Here is a 6000-nt window from a genome sequence, read left to right on the forward strand (position 1 = left end):
CATGAGACTGAGACTGCGGCAGCTTCCACACTGTCACAGCTATACATGAGTCTGAGACTGCGGCAGCTTCCACACTGTCACAGCTATACATGAGACTGAGACTGCGGCAGCTTCCACACTGTCACAGCTATACATGAGACTGAGACTGCGGCAGCTTCCACACTGTCACAGCTATACATGAGACTGAGACTGTGGCAGCTTCCACACTGTCACAGCTATATATGAGACTGAGACTGCGGCAGCTTCCACACTGTCACAGCTATACATGAGACTGAGACTGTGGCAGCTTCCACACTGTCACAGCTATATATGAGACTGAGACTGCGGCAGCTTCCACACTGTCACAGCTGTACATGAGACTGAGACTGCGGCAGCTTCCACACTGTCATAGCCGTACATGAGACTGAGACTGTGGCAGCTTCCACACTGTCACAGCTATATATGAGACTGAGACTGCGGCAGCTTCCACACTGTCACAGCTGTACATGAGTCTGAGACTGCGGCAGCTTCAACACTCTCACAGCTATACATGAGACTGATACTGCGCCAGCTTCCACACTGTCAGAGCTGTACATGTGGCTGAGACTGTGGCAGCTTCCACACTGTCATAGCCGTACATGAGACTGAGACTGCGGCAGCTTCAACACTCTCACGGCTATACATGAGACTGCGCCAGCTTCCACACTGCCAGAGCTGTACATGTGGCTGAGACTGTGGCAGCTTCCACACTGTCATAGCCGTACATGAGACTTAGACTGCGCCAGCTTCCACACTGTCATAGCCGTACATGAGACTGAGACTGCGCCAGCTTCCACACTGCCAGAGCTGTACATGTGGCTGAGACTGTGGCAGCTTCCACACTGTCATAGCCGTACATGAGACTGAGACTGCGCCAGCTTCCACACTGTCATAGCCGTACATGAGACTGAGAGTGTGGCAGCTTCCTCACTATCACACCCGTACATGAGCCTGAGACTGCGGAGGACACTACAAATTGCTTCGACCTGCACCAGGAGACAAAGGCAACAATAATGTATCAGTCAACAAATAGCAACCAGCTCAAAATTACGAAACAATTAACACTCATTTTATCGTAGACACTAAGCAACTTTAGAAGAAAATTGTTTATAAAACATGCTCATGTTAAGGAGACAACCTATGTAGCAGAAAGCTGGACGATGAAAATGGCTGATCACCGATGAATTGACGCTCTAAACTTTTGTCACATAGCGAGAAGACCACGGGCAACATAGAGAGTCATAGACATTCAATTTGATGGCTGAAGATCCAGGTGGAGTGCATCAATGCGATGGATGGATAAAATCAAAAGAATGACCGGAATAAGCCTACGGCAAACAAGTCATCATGCCCTAAAGTGAGATTCCTGGACTTAGTCACTACGATTACAACATTACACTTTCGTAGGATTAGGCAGAGAGAGAGAGAGAGAGAGAGAGAGAGAGAAGTGGGAAACATTCGAGGAATTCTTGAAATGTTATTGTTGCTAAAATTCTTCTCTGTAATATTCGGGACCAAGTCCTGAAAGTAATTGACCGAATTCGCTCTTTAAATGGGCTATACAACTTAAAAAGTGGAACCACACACATAAACTACCATGCCCCCTTCGCCACACACTCACTACATATTCTATTGGCACAAAGATTTAGCTGAATTTTGTCGGTCAGATTGCGGCAACATGTTTTAAATTCCAAGTGAAAGAAGCTCGGAAGTGGTAGCGAGAATCAGTGACACAAATTTTCAGCTATTTCAATGGATGTCATAATAACAAGGAGAAATGTTCAACACTAACAAACCATTCTCAAGCTTCACAGAATGTTTCGAAGACACGTCAAAATACATTATGTGCATTAACATATTTGCACACTGAAGATGAAAACAATTAATTATTAGACCAGGTATGGGCAGCCCCCGAACTAAGTCCAAAGTCTAAGACTAAAGAAGTAATGTCTAATAAGAATATAGTCTAATGACGATAAACTTCTAGTGAGAAAATATCTAATGAACCAAGATTTCCAACAGCGCCAATGTCTCATGATAATGAAGTGTAATGGCAAAAATGTACATCAACGGTTTTTGTCCAATCTAAATAAGCCTATGGAAAACAAAAGCTTGTGAATGTCCAATAAGTGTAGTAAGAATGGCACGCGTTTCCTAGGTAACAATATTGGTTTAAAATTTACATAAGGTTCAAAAATATTTGATAGTGAAAACAGACAGAAGTGAGGATGGGAAGAAAATTTACTGCAGGTGTGTATGTAACGAAACATGCATAGCTGGATCTAAATTAGATAGGGAAATTCTAATGTTTAAAGTTAGAAATCAAATCATTATCAACGGCAAGCGGCAATTCAGATAAAAAAACTCATTGCAAACATCAAACAACGGGATAAAAGTTCACTAAACAAGCTACCTTCAACTATTGTGTAGGAGGAACTGCGTGAAGTTTCAGATGAAGGCGCATTCTTTCTGATACTGAAGAACTCAGGTCAGTAAACAGACAAAATAGGATCAGAGCACGTTGATTGATCTGGAAGTACTACCTCCATACAACGTAATTTTGAGGGCATAACAGTTCCTAAGATACGATTCTGGTCGTGAAGATCCACATAGAATACTAATATTTGTAACAAATGACGGTTTGGGGCCATTTTCTCAGAGTCCACTGATACTTGGAGATGGCAAATTTAAAAGAGAACCAAGTATCGTTTTACCAACTTTATACCATCCACGGAATAGTCTTGAAAACCGACGTGAATCCCTTAGTATAATGCCTCTGTAAGGATGATGGAGATGGAACGTAAACAACAATATTTTATGCAGCCACTAGTGACTCGAACAGAATTTGTAGTCGCAACAATGAATTTTATGAGAACTAATTTGTCCAATGCGTGCGTTAGAAACTGCCTTTTTCCATTTCTCACAATCCATACGGAAAAGAGTGGGAACTGGAGGATTAAAAGCCGCGTATAACAGCGAACAATTTGACCGTAAGAAATGACGTACTCTGCCGTTTGTGCACTCATATGACGTTGAAGAAATATCTGATATCCTGTATGAACATATTAGTGATGCCGTAGAACCTGTGTCAAGTTATAAAGAAAATACTTACTTGCGAAGGGTTCACAGAAGAACAAAGCTACTGTTCCGCCGTGTTCTCTAGCAGCTGTTAGGAATGTGTCTTAAACGACTTCCCTAGAAAAACGAACGACGTTGAGGGATGGCGTAGTGCATTTCAAGCATTTCGTAGTTTTTAGAATGAAAAAAAAAAAAAAAAAAAAACGAGCAAAGGGTTTCTTATCACTAAACGTTTCAGCAGGCCACGAAATAGTTCGTGAGATAGTGTGATCGAACCCTACTGTCGGCCGCCCTGAAGATGGGTTTCCGTGGTTTCCCATTTTCACACCAGATAAATGTTGGGGCTATACGTTAATAAAGGCCACGGCCGCTTCCTTCCCACTCCTGGCCTTTTCCTATCCCATTGTCGCCATAAGATCTATGTGTCTTGGTGCGGCGAAGTAAAGCAGATATTTTAAAAAATGTGTTCGGCACACAATTAGAAAATCATACACAGTGAATCGCCGCCAAGTGAAAAATGTAGTTTCAAATCATCAGCAATACAAACAACAAGGCCAAATTCTAATGTAACTTACAGACTGAAATTGCAACAAGAAAAAACAGTAGAAGTGAACAACAACTGAAAACTCATTAACATTTTAGCAAAGTTATAAAGAAAGATTGATTTGTTTAGTGATGGTGGTGGTGATTATTTTTTTAAGAAGATGTACAACTAGGCAACCATCTTCTTCGATTTCTTCTTCTACCTAGCGTTGTCCCGTGGATTTAGGGTCCAGCCTTCGAGCCCTTAAGCGCCACCTTGCACGGTCGTGGACGTCGTTGGATCTCAAGCCAACGGCCCGTATATCGTCTTGTACATTATCTAGCGTCCGCCTCTGTGGTGTAGTGGTTAGCGTGATTAGCTGCCACCCCCGGAGGTCCGGGTTCGATTCCCGGCTCTGCCACGAAATTTGAAAAGTGGCACGAGGGCTGGAACGGGGTTCACTCAGCCTCGTGAGGTCAACTGAGTAGAGGTGGGTTCGATTCCCACCTCAGCCATCCTGGAAGTGGTTTTCCGTGGTTTCCCACTTCTCCTCCAGGCGAATGCCGGGATGGTACCTAACTAAAGGCCACGGCCGCTTCCTTCCCTCCTCCTTGCCTATCCCTTCCAATCTTCCCATCCCTCCACAAGGCCCCTGTTCAGCTTAGCAGGTGAGGCCGCCTGGGCGAGGTACTGGTCATTCTCCCCAGTTGTATCCCCCGACCAAGAGTCTGAAGCTCCGGGACACTGCCCTTGAGGCGGTAGAGGTCGGATCCCTCGCTGAGTCCGAGGGAAAAGCCGAACCTGGAGGGTAAACAGATGATGATGATGATGACATTATCTAGCCAGCGTTTTATTGGTCGTCCAGGTGGACGGACACCGTTAACGTTAAAGTGGAAGGTGAGGTTGGCAACTGTGCCAGGTGCTGCACGTGGCGTCTTTGCCGCATTTTCTCCATAGATCCATTTTCTGATCAAGTGTGTCATTTCTGATGTGGTGGATTAAAGAGATGCCCATCTCCAGAGCGTGAAATTGGCGTTCATTGCTTTTCAATCAATCAGTCAGTCAATCATATCCATTTAGGGCTGTCGCCCAGGTGGCAGATTTCATGTCAATTGCTTACCTAGCTTTTTCTTTAACGTTTTCAAAGAACTTGGAAGTTTATCGAAAATCCCTTGACTACACAATGTAACAGTGAAAAATCTGTTTTCGCTAATATACATGTTCATTATGTATTTCTGCCTCCTGAATTCGAAAATCGTACTCAAAACATCGCATCACCCGCAGTTTTGGCACCAATCGTGTACTTCGCCAATAATGATATCACATATAGAAGAAACGTAAGGGTGTATTCTGCCCGAAGGCAGGTCCGAACCTCCGCAGAGGTGTGCCTGAGCCGGAGTTTACGTACGGTAGGGTGGCCAGTTCCTTTCCGCTCCTCCATTCCCTTAACCCCCACCAACAGCGCGTGGCAACCCATCCAAATCTTGACCACGCCCAATGTTGCTTAACTTCGGAGATCTCACGGGATCCGGTGTTTCAACACGGCTACGGCCGTTGGCTGCATATAGAAGTAGTATATAATATGGCACTCGAATCATGCAGAAGTAGAATCATCATCATCATCATCTGTTTACCCTCCAGGGTCGGTTTTTTCCCTCGGACTTAGCGAGGGATCCCACCTCTACCGCCTCAAGGGCAGTGTCCTGGAGCTTCAGACTCTTGGTCGGGGATACAACTGGGGAGTGGGACAAGTACCTCGCCCAGGCGGCCTCACCTGCTATGCTGAACAGGGGCCTTGTGGAGGGATGGGGCGATTGGATGGGACAGGCAAGGAAGAGGGAAGGAAGCGGCCGTGGCCTTAAGTTAGGTACCATCCTGGCATTCGCCTGGAGGAGAAGTGGGAAACCACGGAAAACCACTTCCAGGATGGCTGAGGTGGGAATCGAACCCACCTCTACTCAGTTGACCTCCCGAGGCTGAGTGGACCCCGTTCCAGCCCTCGTACCACTTTTCAAATTTCGTGGCAGAGCCGGGAATCGAACCCGGGCCTCCGGGGGTGGCAGCTAATCAAGCTAACCACTACACCACAGAGGCGGACCAGAAGTAGAATACAAGTTTAAAACAACAACCAGGAGCGTAACGTTAGGGCCTGGAGGGCATGCAAAGCAGGCGGGCCCGGGCTTTAATTGGCCCTGCAGACTTCTCGCAAGATAGCATATATATCTTGCCTAATGTTAGTTTGCACGGAAATGGTCTGAGCGATTTTGTAAAATCAGTCGGCATAACTTGTTTTTACAATTTGTACGTAGAGGAATCGTAATTTGGTTGCATCTAGCAGCAGTCGTTGTAGTTCTGTAACACAGCACAGCTCGCAACACCGC

Source organism: Anabrus simplex, chromosome 6, assembly GCF_040414725.1.
Source record: "Anabrus simplex isolate iqAnaSimp1 chromosome 6, ASM4041472v1, whole genome shotgun sequence".
Taxonomy (NCBI): Eukaryota; Metazoa; Arthropoda; class Insecta; order Orthoptera; family Tettigoniidae; genus Anabrus; species Anabrus simplex.